The sequence below is a fragment of the Cryptomeria japonica genome, chromosome 3 (assembly GCF_030272615.1).
Source record: "Cryptomeria japonica chromosome 3, Sugi_1.0, whole genome shotgun sequence".
NCBI classification, from domain to species: domain Eukaryota; kingdom Viridiplantae; phylum Streptophyta; class Pinopsida; order Cupressales; family Cupressaceae; genus Cryptomeria; species Cryptomeria japonica.
In genome coordinates, this window is record NC_081407.1 from 100,864,141 (window position 1) to 100,879,345 (window position 15,205).

Here is a 15,205-nt window from a genome sequence, read left to right on the forward strand (position 1 = left end):
AGTCTTGAAACCAAAGAGGAATCCTGCACAAATACCTGAGGCTTCTCCATATAGATCTCCTCATGAAGGTCTCCATGCAAGAAAGCACTCTTCACATCCACTTAAAAAACTTTTCATCCTTGTGAAGCTGCCAGAGAAAGTACAAAGTGAATAGAATTCATCTTGGTGATAGGAGGAAAGGTCTCAGAGTAATCAATACTCTCCACCTGAGAAAACCCGTCTGTAAAAAGACGAGCCTTATACTTATTAATAGGACCATCTGCAACATACTTGGTATGGTACACCCACTTGCACCAAACCAAATTTCTTCCTTTCCAAAGAGTACAAAGATCTCAAGTACGATTCTTCATCAAAGAAGAATACTCCTCATCCATGGCCCTATCCCACTTTGGGTGACCTATCGCCTTTGAGAATTTTTGAGGATCATCCAAAATGGCATGACTCAAAAGACTATTGTATATGGTGAAAATGGATAACAATAATAACAAAATTGAAAGGCTAAATGAATTCAACCACCAAACCCTAGCCTAACAAAATCAAAGATCTACCATAACATATGAAGATTACCTAAGACAATGTAAATCAAATAAAATCACAAAGATCATACCATCACATGTCCAATAGGGTTTTTATCTCCATTCTTCCTATCTCCATTGATCTTGCTTGATATATTTGCCCTCAGATTTTATGTGCACAAGAGCTCAATAAAGAATGGAATGTGGTTGCAAGGATCGTAGTATAGCCAAGTGATCAAGATTGTCGATTAGGGTTTGATAATGAAGAAAGCATCTTCTTAAATAGAAGACACAATATGAAATGGAGGGATAAGATTGAGAGGTGTAAAAAGGAGGTCGGCTAGGATTAGAGGGTAGGTAGAAGAAATAATAAAATAATGAAAGAGGTAGGTAGTGTAGGAATTAAGAGATGAAAGACATGTGTCATGTGTAGAAAAAGCTAATGAATTAATTAAATAAATAAAGATTTATTTAATAAATAGAAGAAGTGGGATCAATTAAATAAATAAATATTTATTTAATTTAGGGAAAGGATAATTTAAATAAATAAATGTATTTATTTAAATGAGAAATAAGGCTAGAAGAGGATAAATGAATTAATTAAATAAATAAAGATTTATTTAATTAATAGAAGAATTAGGCTTAGATAATTAAATAAATAAAATATTTATTTAATTAGACATGACAATTTTGGGTGTCTACAACTATAACCAGATGTCTATGCATGAGTATGATGAATGTCAGAAGGATCACTTGTCATAGAATAAACCAGACCCACTTGGGCAAAGGTTGACTTGTGGGTGGTCAAGATGGTGGGGGGATAGTGGACCATCATATGCATCATCCTCAAAGAAGAAGGAATCCTCAAAAGATGAAGAGGGAGGAGGAAGCAGTGAGGGAGAAACTGGTGATGGAGAATCTATCTGAGGAAGGCACTCATCAAACTTGACATACCACCTAAATAAGACCTCTCAAGAATCAAGATCAAACAACCTATACACCTTAACATCCTCACAATAGCTAACAAAAATAAGTGGTTGGCTCTTCCTCTCCATGGCTTTCCTCTGAGCATCTGGAATAAATTTCAAAACCTCACTACCAAAAAATTGAAATGATGAAACATCAGGCTTGACATGGGACCAAGCCTCCTCAGGAGTCATTTGGCACAATGCCTTATGAGGCATTTGATTCTAAATATAAGTGGCACAATTAACTACCTCAGCCCAAAAAGAAGGCTGCATAGAATGTGACTGAAGCATACAATTGGCCATCTCCCATAGTGTTTTGTTCTTTCTCTCAGCAACACCATTCTGCTAAGGATTGTGAGGAACTGATAACTAATGCTACAAACCATGCTCTGTACATAAATCTATAAAAGCCTGATTCACATATTCTCTCCCATTATCTATGTGTATCCTCTTTATAGAAAGACTAGACTGCTTCTCTACAATTTTCTTAAAGACTTGAAATGAATCAAAGACATCGGACTTGTACTTAAGAAAGTACACTCATGTACGTCTAGAGAAGTCATAAATAAATGTGAGCACATACTTGGACCCAAGAAAAGATGGAGTCAAAAATGACCTAAGATAATTATGTATCAAATCCAAGTGTGCCTTAGCACATGTGGCTCTGCATGTAGGAAAAGGATCATGATGATGCTTTCTAGGAGGACAACCTCGACATATACCATCATTATAGGATATCTGAGGGAGCCCAATCACAAGTGTCTATGTGCTCATCTATTATAAGTATCTATAATTGACATAGCCAAAATGCTCATGCCAAAGTCTTCTTATTGAATCTACATGCGTTACAAGAGAAACACTTGAATCATCTAGACTCTCAAAGCCATCAAACCAGTATAACCGAGAATCTGGATCAACACTGCCAATAGCCACAACCAAATTGGGATCACGGAGCTCTCTAATAACCACATCATTTGGTGAGAACTCAACAATTTTACCAAAGATAGAATGACGAATCTGATAAACAAAGAGGAGCTACGTCAAAATTTGAGGAACCAAAAGAATATCCTAAAAAGAACCACCTGTCAATGGAACAAAACCTAAAAATTGAAACTGAAAGTTGTGCTGAGTCACCAACTGCAATTTGTAAAGTATTTATTGTGAGCAAGTGAGGTAACAAGTTTATGTGAGTGTGTCATATGGTGAGAAGCCCCTAAATCAATAATCCAAGTGGATGCAGAAGGAATAGCTCATGTAGAAAGAGTACATCCTTTCCCTGTAGAAGAGGAAGATGAAGGCTAAGGAGAAGAAACATGATACTCTTGCATGGCTTCCTCCAAAGCCTCTAATCATTTCCAACACTAGGAAACTAGATGACCTTCCTTGCCATAGAAACTATAAAGTTCATCTAATTTCTTCTTAGTCTTGGAGGAAGACTAACCAAACTTAGAAGATTGCTCCTATTTGGGATAGGACTTTGGTTTATAATCAGACTTAGATGGTGTCTTGGAGGAACACTCACTATTGGCTGAATCCTTCTTAGGCTTTGGTTTCTGCTTCTTATTCTCTTTATATGTCTAAGCAACCAATGCTTTGTTCTTTGATCCTGTGAGCTATCCAACAGAGATAGGTGAGCCTGCTCATGAGTCAAGTGATCACTGAACACATCAAAAGTAGGCATGGTGAAGCATTTACCCAAGGAATCCATAGTAGAATAAAATATGGAAGCAAATATCTGATAGGGACCTCGAAGCTTAGAGAGAATAAAGTAGATACACTCCATGTCTGTCTTATTTTTACCACAATTGTAGCATAGATCTGGTTGTTTTAAACTTATTCAGAAAGTCCTGAATGTGAGGAAAGAACTTAGGTAACAAGGAAGAGAGCTCTGCCTCAATCTGTAATGCTTTGAACTCATTGATAGTACCAAAGAGTGTATTAAATTTGGACCACATAACCTGAGGAGTGAGAAAACCATCAAGATAAAAGAGCAAGTTGTCTAAAACATGTAAGGAGATGACACCCATAGCCTCATCCATCTTATTCCTATGTTGAAGAATCTCAAAAGGATGTTGCAACTAAGGTTGAACTACATCCAAATAGGAGCAAAACCTTCAAGATTTGAGAAGCCTCATCATATGAGCTTTCCAGAGGTGATAGTTCCAGGATGTAAGAAGCTCAACTGAAGAATCTACCATGTGTACCTATACTTGTACTTGGACCTACTCTTAATTATTTTAATTAAGTGATCTTTTAGACTAGACAAAGGATGTTGAAGGGGTTTTTTTTTGGAGTTTTAGGTGTTTTTATTTTCTTAAGTAAATTACAAAAAGTAGTAAAATAACACCCCCCACAAGATGTAAAACCAAAAAACTAGTACAATCTGAAAGCCAAAAAAGAAGACAAGATAAAAATGTTTCAGACAATATCTTGTGTACCTAGTGACTTTTGTGGAAAAACTTAACCCCAAATCTTAATAGGGCTCTCCAAGACCTTTCTATTGCCTATTCATTTTCCAAAAATGGAGTCTGTTTGCCCAATTTATGGCTCCTGGAGTGCAGAAAAGATCTCTGACTTTAACGACAAAAAAATAGGTACTAAATGAAAAAATCAGCAAATCTAACATCCAGATCTTAATAGAGCTCAAAAAGAGATTTTCAATGCCTATTCATTTTTCAAAATCTGACTTTGTTTGCCCAAGTTATGACAAAAAAACCTCCCCCCTGTCAAAAAGTTTTCAAAGAGGAGCAAGAGGAGGTGAGTGGGTAGAGGTGGCTCTCTGGCTAGGTGGCGGCGGTCGGGCAAAGTAGGCAGCAAGTGGCGATAGGGTTGCCGAGCGATGAATCTTCTTGTGGGCGGGTCCCAGCTGGAGCTGTTGGCAGGCAGGTCTCGGGCTGGGCAGCTTGCTCCAGAGCTACTGGTGGCGGGCAAGTTCTGGGCAGAGCTGCTGGCAGCTCCCAGTTTGTTGGCAGCTCCCTAGCTGATGGTGGCTACTGGTAGTAACCATGAGGGTTGGCCCTGATGGTTAACAGATTGTTTGTGGTCATCAGTGATAGTTCTAGCTTGGGTAATCCGTTAAACTGCCCAAAACAATTTTATTTTTTATTTTTTCTCAAAAAATGTGCCCTAGAAGGGCCAAAATAAAATAAAAAATTCCCAGAGTCAAAGTTGTCTAAATTGGACAAATTTTATATGAAAATGGGGTTTTTGGGGTGTTTTGAGCTCAACGATGAGGTCGGTTTGAGCTCAAAGTGCCCAGAAACAAAGAGGTACCCTAGATCCAAAATAATAATAAAAACTCTAAAAAAAACTGAAACCTTTGCCTCTGAAAAAAATCTTTTGAAAAAAATTAGGAACAAGCAGCAGCAGATGTATGCTCTGATACCATGAAGAAGTTGAGAAAATACTTCCTTTGAGATCCCAAGAGAAGATTGGAGATAGAAACACAATAATGGCTCTGAAGAAAAAAATTATCATTCAGAGAGGGAATAGAATAGAAAATTACAATACAGTCCTTATGAAATGAGAATAAGAAACCCTAAAGATGCGCAACCATAAAGAAACCCTAAAGGGATAAAGTGTATTTAATAATTAGAATAATTATTAAATACCTACAATATTATTAAATGCCTAAGTTTAGCTTATGTGTATAGTATAATAGACTAATAATTAAATAAATAATTATTAGCTAATACAAGATAACTCTAGCAGGACTCAATTGTACAACTCTATGTTTCAATTGTATGCAATCAGATTGATGGGGTAAAATAGTGACTAGATTAATTCTTATTTTGAATAAAATTGAGCTTGTATAGTTGTCATCAGTTGTACCTAAATGTATCAATCTGGGGCCATAGACTAATGAAAGATATCATGGTTGTTTGCCAAAGGGATGAAGATAGTGACTTAAGGAAGAATGAGAAGCAATTATCTGATGTAAGAAACTGAATTACACATCAAAAATTAGACAAACTTCAAATTAAACTAACTCACACTGCACAGTCTCTAAATTAGATGTCTAGATTAAATATTTTACTTCCTGTCAACCTATGTGCCAGGAATTGTGATAGAAACTGTCACAAACTAGTAAAGGTTGCAGTTTTAATTAAAAAAAATCTACTCAATTCCACATCAACGAATAAAGATATGAAAGTTTTACTCAAATAGGTATTGCATTGGTGTATTTTTGGTTAGATTAAAATCCTTGGACTAATGATTCATATATAAATATTTTGTGGCCACAAAATATGGGAGCTTTTGAATATCAAATCTTTGTCCTCCTTTAACTCAAAGAAAAAAATAGAGATTCATCTTCTATATGATCAAATACTTATTCTAATCTTCAACAAGGGTTTCTAATGGAAATTGATCCAATTATCCATTGTTTTGGGTATTGGTCAAACACAAATGGTTAAAAAATAATTACTTTGCTCCAATAAATTATGGGTCACTTGTAAACAACAAATCTTTGTCCTTTTTTACCTCGAAGAAGAAAGAGTAGAATCTTGTTCCATAAAATTAAATGTGTGTTTTCCCTGATCATAGCTAGGGTTGGAATATAGTGAATAGGGGGCAATTATCTCTGGAAATGTCTCAATTGTTGGACCACTTAGTGGAGACTGAAATAATTCTATATTTTTTTCTCTGCTAGGCGTGTGGCCCTTCTTGTTTTGTTTCTCTTTTTTGTGATTGAATAAATTTTTAACTATAATAAATGTTGAATATAATCTGAAATGACCATAACACAATCACAAAATCTATTATAATATAAAGAATTAGTTATCTGAAAGTAATTTTATTCAACAGATTTCTCTTGAATCAAATCAAATGCACAAAATTGAAACTAGAACAACTTACAGACTGATCAAATGTGAACATGAAACTTAAACACAACTCAATCACAAATCACTAGGTAACCTTAGAGTGGGTCTTGTGTCCTTTGTAACCAAGTGATGAATTATGAATGTAACTTGTTACTCATATTAGTTTTTTCTTAATGAGTAGAAACACATTCACACAATTTAAGGTTTGAATTGAAAATATGTATTAAGGATGTTAAGTTCAAATAGGCATACATATATATCGACAATACATACTAACAATAAGTTCTTAAGTCTTTTTGTTCATTTGGCCTATTAGCCACTCACAACCAAGAGTATATGAAAATGACAAAGGATTACATGCCATTTATAATATTAAAACTAAATATCCTAAATCAAAATGATCAGTCACTACCAAAGTCTTGCTAATTTCATCCCACTGATCTCCCATGGTCCACATGCTTGTAACAACTTCAACTTCCTCCCTGACCATCTCTTGCCATTTCAGACACAAAATAATCATAATTATCATAATAATCAGCAATTTGTTAATCATAATCTATTTTTCATATTTTATTAATATTAAGGTTCCTTCAACAAATGGTTATAGGAATATGGACAGAGACAAAGGTAAAGAGGAAAATGTAAGACAAAAATAATGAAATATTCTACACTCATCAACTCCCTGACCCCCAGCTAAACAATTTGTGTCTTCTCGTGCAAAGGGATATAAGATACAAACTAGGAAGATATATGAGCTTATATAGAGTTCCATTGATCTCATTGACCCATTGTTGTTGCATTGCCTAAATTTTCTGCTTGTGCTCCTAAATGGACATTTGAGAAACTGTTACTTTGTTAATTTCAGCCTTGAGTTCATCTATCTCTTTTGTTTGTGAATTGATAATGGAATGAGCTTCTTGTAACAACTCATGTAAAGTCTGATTCTCTATCTGTATTTTAGTCATTTCAACTTTTAAATCCTAAAATAATTTTTTTGTCACCCTTTAAGGATCTTTCTCCTCAAATTCCTCCTCAGCTTCATGGCTTTCAGTCTGAAGACTTTCATGCTATATATTACTACTACTATGATATGTTGTTGTCATTGATGTCAACATATTCTCATGCTTTGGTCATTATAGAGAGTTGATCTAGTTGGTTTATCTATTTGGGATGCTAAATCAACTAGAGATACTTCATTCTTTATTGGTTTCAATGATCTTAAAGTTTACTTGATCATATCATTTGATCTAGATTGAGGTTTGGTTTTTCAGCTCACTGTTGGTATAATTTGGTATTTGATCCATTGTGCTCCGGTGTGATATGATTTTGAGTTGCGGATTTGGGAGAGTGTTTGGGATGTTCATGTGTATCTTCATTTCAAATGGTTCATGATTTGGTTCTCTGCAAGTTATTTTTCTAGTCCTAGTTGTTGTTGTTGAGTGTTCTTGAGTGTTAGTGTGTTGATTGATGAAGATTTGAATAAGTGGTGTTGGTGCAACTATTGCAGATGATTCTAACATGATTTTTGGTGTTTCCTAATTATGTCCTATTTGTTTTGGTGGTCCGCATTGATCATTGTGTGTGTTATTGAAGATATTTTGGGTCTGGTGATATTCTTTGTGTTATATGGGATTTTTGATGGTGTAGCATGTTGTGGTTGATCTTGGTGAGACTTTTGGTGGTATTGCGAGCTTGAGGATTTTATTTGGGTTCATTCTATGTTGTCTATGGCATTGTATTGGTCTAGTGGTTTATTTATGTATCATGTGATGTAATTTTGTAATTAGGTGTAAGGGTTAAGCCGACCTTGTAGTCAAGGTTGATGATTTGTATAAATAGGTGTTATATTCATGTAATTGATGTGTCAAGGTTCTGTGTACATTACAAGAGAGTAGCATATGTGTGAACAATGAAATTCATCTTTCGGTATGGTGTATTGAGAAGAGATTGTTGTAGGATAGATAAATGAGCTTAACCAAAACTGCCATTAGGCATTAAGAGATGCTATTCTTTCAGTTCATCTTAACCAAATTATAGTCTGAATGTTATTGTAAGGTAGTGAACCTTTTGTGAGGGTTGTAGCCTTCTAGGTCATTATATTTTGAGCAGTGAGCTCTAGGCAATGTGCCTGACTACATGTTCATTCCCCATTGTAATATTTACACATACTACTGTAGAGTATCATCTTATTGTGGGTAGGTTCCCATAGTGGTTTTTCCCTTAACCAAGTTTTCAATGTCAAAAATATTAGTGTTATGTGTGTTTTTATTATTGTGTTTATCTTCATTCTTACTACAGTTGATTAGATCTGATACTGTGCTTAAATTGTTTAATCCGATGAAAACTAATTCAACCCCGCTCTTTGTTTTCCTTCATCATTGTTGCCAACAATTTGTATCAGATCTAGATCCTCTAGAAGAAGCTTGACCGCTTTAGGAGATCCAGGATGGAAACCTATGTTTTCAAGAAAGAGAGTCCAATATTTGATAGAAATAATTATACTGTATGGAAGGATTGGATGAAAGTTCACTTGAAATGTCTTGGAGATGATTATTGGAAGATTACAAAGAATGTCTATAATGTTCCTCAGAATGGTTCGGTTACTGCTATTGAGATCAAGGATGCTGAACATAACATAAATTTAAGAAAGTATTGTTGAGTGCCTTGACCAATGTGATGGGACTATAGACTGTACATGAGATCTAGGAAAAGTTGGAGACCTTGTATGAAGGAGATTCACAAGTCAAAGTTGCTAAGTTGCAGAGTTTGAAAGGGAAATATGAGATGTTGAAGATGGGAGAAGATGAGAATATAACATTCCTTATCGGTAAAGTGAATGAACTTGTCATAAACATCAGATGTCCTAGTGGAACTCTTGAAGAGGATGAGATTGTTGTTAAGGTGTTGAGATCCTTGCCTCCTTCTTATAAGCCTAAAGTGTTTGCTATTAATGAGATCTGAAGTGTGAATATTGAGACTAGGGACATGGTGGTTGGTAAGCTTGTTGCATTTGAGTTGAGTGAATTTGGAGAATCACATGGAAAATATGAGATTGCATTTAAAAACTCTATATTCCGAAAGTAGAAGTATGATCTGAGAGAGAGTTCATGTAGGGTTTCTAGATATGAAAGAGAAATGAGAGAGATGGAAGAACAAGAAAGGGAGTTGGGTGAGCTTGAAGCACTTATTGCTTGGAGATTGCCTAAGGGAGCCGGTAAGTATGATGGAAAGTTAACTTTGAAATCTTTCTCTTGTAATAAGATAGGAATTATGCAGTATGAGCTTGGAGTTTTCCCATAAGGATACATACATGATGAGGCTATTCCCAAGAAGTTTGGGAGGACAAACAATGGAGTGGTTGTAAAAAATCACACCTCCTATCAAATATTTTGATGAGTTGGTGAATAAATTCATTACACAATACTTGTATAATATCCAACATGAGGTCACCATGCTTGACATATGCAATATGAAGCAAAAGAACAATGAAACACTGATGGTGTTCTTACAATGATGGAGACACATGGTCTCATGGTACCCACATGATGTACTCAAAAAATTAAAAATGGAAATCTTCATAGATAATTTAAATGATGAAATGAGTTATCAACTCAAAATACAATGTCTACCTATTTTTCAAAAATTAATCGAGAATGGCATCCAAGTAGAGGAAGCCTCAATCAAGAAGGGAACCTTGAAGTTCTCTAATGAAGGTGTTAGTTCATCAAGCAACAACACCTATAGCAATCAATACAACAACAACAACTCAGACAAGTCCAAGTTTTGGACTAGAAAAAAAAATATTGCTAATGATGGTGTAGTCGATGACAACAACGTAAAGTATAAGCAACAAGTGCTGACTTTATCAGGTAACACACCATTTAACAATAATCAAAGAAGTTCCAATCAAGGAACTAATAACTACCAACGTACCAACAACCAAGGTAACAACAACAAAAACAACAACCAAGGGAGCAACAACTACCAAGGGAACAACAACAATCAAGGGAGTAACACCAACACTCCACCTCCCCAATATCAAAGATCCTATACACCATTGGGACAAACCCTAGAATCTACATTTCAAGAAATATTGACAGAAAAACTCATCACATTGTCAGTCATAAGCAATTTTGAGCCCCAAGTAAAACCACCATGGTGGAATGACTTGCATTATTATGATTATCATCGAAACAAGGGGCATAGAACAAATGATTGCATGAGGTTGAAAAACCTAGTTCAATACATGATAGATAAGGGAGACATAAGAGTTGCTAGTCATAAAACCAATAGTGATCATAAAGCATTCAAAAATCCAATTCTTAATTATGACAAGGGGGGAACATCAACATCAAACAACAACAAAGGATCCCACATCAACCACATATATGGCAACATCCTCAATCAAATTTATATGACAATCAAGTAAATGTCATAAATATCAAGGACAAACAAGAACATGTGTTGGTGAATGTGACAACAAGGGCCCATAAATATGTCTTCAAAGAGAGCACATCTAAAGCAACAAATCTTCTCAAGACTCAATATAGATTGGTTGATCAACTGCAAAGGACACTTGCCTAGATATCGATATTAGAGTTTCTCAAATTATCACCAAAATATAGGGATATCTTAGAACAAGCTCTTGTAGAAAATATGGTCCCCAATGACCTATAAGTTGACTGATTCCAAGCCATGGTGGCACATATGATGGTGCCACAACTTATCATTTTCACTGTATAATTATGTCTCTTTGAGTCATCCACACAACACCCCGCTCCATATTGAACTCCTAGTCTACAAGCATTGAATGAAAAGAGTGATAATAGATGGAGAAGTTGGCCTAAATATATGCACATTAAATCTTATTCATGAATTGGGCTTCTCCAAACAAGCTATTGATCCCAAAAAGAAGATTACTATCAAAGCCTATGATGATGAAGAAAGGTCATTCGAAGGAACAGTGGTGTCACTCATTCAAGTAGGACCTATGCAAAAAGATGCAATGTGTCAAGTTTAAGACATAGACTTGACATATAACATACTCATCGGTCAACCTTGAATCCATGAAATGATAGCGATACCTTCCACATATCATCAATGTCTCAAGTTCCTTTACAACAGATAGGAGATTAGAATACTAGTAGACACTAACCCCGTTCAATATTACAACACTAATTGGGGAACCCAAAATGTTCTAGTATCACACAACAGGGAAGCCCAAGCTTCCTCATCATCAAATAATCAAGAAAAAGTCAAGTCTTTGTCCATAGACTTTGAGAAGAAGATGAAGATAAGGATGAAGGCATGGGGGATTATTCTTTTAAACCCTTATGTCTATCAAAATTGCCCATATCGCCAAGATCCCATGAACAACCTTCAATATCAAGGAACCAAGAAACACAACCCATCAAAAAGTTTGATGGAAAATTTATCCAAATCGTCACACTTGCAGAACAATTAGAAGATGAGAATACCCTCAATTGGCTATACAAGGATGATGAAGAAATAAGAGTCATTGCTCTAGGAGTTACCAACCCCATAGAATAATATGGTAAGGGGTTCAGAATCATGCAATGAATGGTGTACAAAAGAAAAGGTGATGGTATGATGAAAAAACAAGGATATGGTCAACTACTGAGAGGTGGGTGAATCAGTAGATAGAAAAATTGATAAACTTCACCGATCTCAAAATCAATCGCTCAAAGTAAACTTAGAAATATCAATGCCATATCATTGTCAAGATAAAACTGTCAAGCTAAACTAGTTGAATGTTACAATAGATTAACAGTAAACAACTTGAAACTCACAAAAATCCAAATATTTTTACTTAACATAAGTAAAATTTCATTTCATATTGCTACTGGTTATCATGACTTATCAAAGTGGATTAAGTAGTTAAGCAAATCAACCATAGAAAATATAACCACAAAAACATTCACCACTTGACACAATATTTTTGATGTGGAAACCCAAATGGGAAAAACCATGGTGAGATGAGACTCACAGGATAACTATCTAAACTCTTTTGAAGTTCGCCCTATTAGGAGCCAAGCCTATCAAAGCGTTTACAAAAATCCCTATTAAGAACAAATCCTGTTAGGGACCACTTGGTTAAGGGATTGACTATAATACCTTGTTAGAAGCAATACCCTATGAGGAGTAACCTTTTTAAAGGATTTAGAATCCAAGCTAATGGATCACCTTGTTAGAGGATTTGAATAGCACCAAGCTTGTTAGAGCTTACCTGGTTAGGGGATTTCAATCTATTGTAATTGTTAGAAAACAATAGGCATTTACTGATCTATTTGAATAGCACTACACTTGCTTGTTCTAATACTTTTCATGCTCCTATCTGCCTTTACTCAAACTGTAGATACATCATCCAATTAGGTAATTAGACACTCAACTAAAACTTTTCCAACTCTGAAACTAAACAACTCATCAACCTTATAAACAAATAAATTAGGTTGGTAACACAACAAAAACCTAATTCACATAGAGATTACAAAAATTCGGTTCAAGTATGATCGTTGGATTACATAACAATCTCTACACATCATTCAAGAAATCCTCAACTGCTCCTTGATCACCGCTTCATCAAGCTTAGTAACTCATCACATGCTTTGCTTTACATGCAATATACTTGCTCATTCCCAAGACAAAAACCGTTACCTCAACATGCCAAATACACTTTGAAACTCTCTTCATACAATATGCATACGTGTCATAATCATTACCGTCCACCATCAGATCATAAACCAATATAACCAATTCACCAAACTTAATAGGTTAGGGTTTATCAAAACAACAGGTAGGGTTTACTGGTTCAACACTCCAATACTTAGCAATACCATAGTTACAGTTTCCTTTCACTATCTCTTCCTATCGATTAGAAAACAACATTACAAAAAGATCATTAGCAGTTTAATTGACATCAATGATAACATAACATTTCATTAATTCAATCTTCATGCAAATTCCAACAATCTCCCCCTTTGGCATTGATGGCAATACAAATATCAATACCATTGATTATTGTGATTGTGAATAGGAATCCTTGTTTATATTTTACCATGTCTTCATCTTGTCATTGGTTCACCTCCCATAATAACATAGTTCTTCTCCCCCTTTGACAATAATGCCAAATTGAAAGTAAAACATGCAATGTAAAACGTCACTGTTCAACATCAACAATCTGCAACTTGATGCTCCTCCTGTGGAATAACTCCACTCCTACACCAATCCTTCTATTAAATTCTGCAAGTAGCTCCAAGATTGATGTACTCTAGATCATGTCCAAATTACCTCATGAAGGGGTACAACCCCTAACTGACTTCTAAGATACTTAAAAGTAGTTTTAGGTGGAGGTTTAGTGAAGATATCTACAAGCTACTCCTTGGTAGAAACATGCTCCAAGATCACATCTTTACTCTGTATGTTTTCCCTCAAGAAATGATACTTCAATTTAATATGCTTGGTTCGTGCATACAAGACAGGGTTCTTTGAAATATTTATGGCACTGGTATTGTCACATAATATCTTTATAGGTTTTGTAAACTTCATCTTGAAACCTTCTAAAATGTGCCTCATCCATATAGCCTAGGTACAATTCATATAAGTTGCAACATACTCAACTTCAACAATAGACTATGAAATACAACTCTTCTTCTTGCTACTCCATGAAACAAGTCTTCCTCCAAAAAATAATGCTCCACCAGTTGTGCTTTTCCTATGATCAACATTACCTACCCAGTCTACATCTGTGTACACCTTCAAATCAAAGTTTCCTTCATATGGATACCATAATCCATAGTCAACAGTGCCTTTCAAATATATAAATATCCTCTTAGTTGCTATCAAATGTGTTTCCTTTGGTTTCTTCTGAAATCTTACAACTAGACTAACTGAATGAGCTATATCCGATCTGTTGTGAACAACATAGTGTAATTCTTCACTCATTGACCTGTACTCCTTCTCATCAACAGATGTGGTCTCATCTTCCTTAGACAACTTACAACCTATAACCATTGGTGTCCCAACTGGTTTACACTGACTCATACCAAATGTCTATAATACCTCCTTCACATACTTAGACTATGTAATGAAAATACCACTCTTCATTTGCTATATTTGCAAACCTATGAATTTTTTATCTCTCCAACTAGAGACATTTTAAACTCATTTTTTATTTCATTTGCATAGTCATTGCTCATGCAATCATTCCCTTCAAATATGATATCATCTACAAACACTTCACTAACCAGTATCTTATCTCCTTCAGATTTGAGATATATGTTGCTATCTTCACTAGTTCTCTAAAAACCTTGATGAATAATGATAAACAATTAGTACCAAACCGGTACTGAGAGGGGGGGGTGAATCAGTATAGACAAAAACTTACTCTAAACCAGTTTGACTACAAAGACTACACTTTAACTGGTGAACAGTATCACCAGTTGTGATCAGGGCACTACCGGTAAAACACAGTGAGAATGTGAAAGACATAAATTGGTAACACTTGGATATTCACAACATCTAATATCTCATTTCCACTTCACCCATATGCATAAACAATTAATGCATCATCATAAATCTAATGACTACTAGACCAACATGAATTACCACTTAACAAAAAATATTAAAGCATCATATGAAAACATCACACATGACATAGATTTTTCATGTGGACACCCAACTGGGAAAAACCACGGTGGGGAAGAATACCCACAAGTTGTTCTTTGAACTCTTCTGAAGTCTACTTTGTTAGGAGCCTAGTCTGGTTAAAGACTTTACAATAGGTTTTGCTAGGAACCAATCCTGCTAGGAATCACCTAGGTAAGGGATGGCTAAATACCCGGTTAAAGGTTAGAACCTTATTAAAGGTTACCTCACAAGA